This window comes from Alligator sinensis, unplaced genomic scaffold, assembly GCF_000455745.1.
Source record: "Alligator sinensis unplaced genomic scaffold, ASM45574v1 scaffold611_2, whole genome shotgun sequence".
NCBI classification, from domain to species: Eukaryota; Metazoa; Chordata; order Crocodylia; family Alligatoridae; genus Alligator; species Alligator sinensis.
The window spans coordinates 2,318,383-2,319,043 of NW_005841869.1; the positions used below are offsets into that span (position 1 = coordinate 2,318,383).

Here is a 661-nt window from a genome sequence, read left to right on the forward strand (position 1 = left end):
ATTCCCCCCCCAGATCTTTCCCACACTTCACCCACAGCTGTTTTCACAACGCTGTCTGTACGACTTGAGGTTTCCTACATTTTACAGATTTTGAGAACCTCACTCGCTCTCGTTCAACCCTCTTTACGTAGCCTGGAAAGGGGGGAGACGGGAGGTCGCTGCTAAGGCAGGGGACGTTTTATTTTTGGAAGCCACGAGCCGTCCCAGAAACAACCCGAGAGCGATAGCCGCCCGGACACCTGCCCGCTGGGCTGCGCTCGGACCGGCGCAGCACAGTGGAGGAGACGCAGCTCAGCGAAGCCCGGCTACGTTTCTTAACGTTCACCCCCTGCGTTTAACCGGGCGATGCCCCGTCAGCCTTCTCGCAGCCCGCTGTCACCCCCCGGCTCCCGGGACGCGGCACGCAGGGGGATCAGGTACCGGGTTAAATCCGGAAACGCAGCCCGACTCACGAAACGGGCTGTGCCTTGCCGGGTCCCAGTTCGAGCGCGGCGGGCTTTTATTTCGTTTCGCGTCTTCGCAGCTGCGGGAAACCTCTGTCCCGGGGACCCGAAACGGCTCCCCACTGGGGAGGGGAGGGGAGGGGAGGGGAGGTCGGATCCCCACCCCCGCAGGTGACCCGCCAGCCCTCCCCTCCGGCCTCCCCTCCGGCCTCCCCTCA

At 63.7% G+C, this 661-nt stretch overlaps 1 protein-coding gene across 1 annotated transcript in view; it reads right to left on the reverse strand.

Annotated features, from left to right (window-relative positions):
- STRBP (spermatid perinuclear RNA binding protein) overlaps positions 1-472 on the reverse strand; it is a 69,149-nt gene extending 68,677 nt beyond the window's left edge. Inside the window, exon 1 of the mRNA XM_025194200.1 lies at positions 453-472. The gene's annotated coding sequence lies outside the window, so the exon portion shown is untranslated. The remainder of the gene's footprint in view (positions 1-452) is intronic.
- Between the last annotated feature and the right edge of the window lie 189 nt (positions 473-661).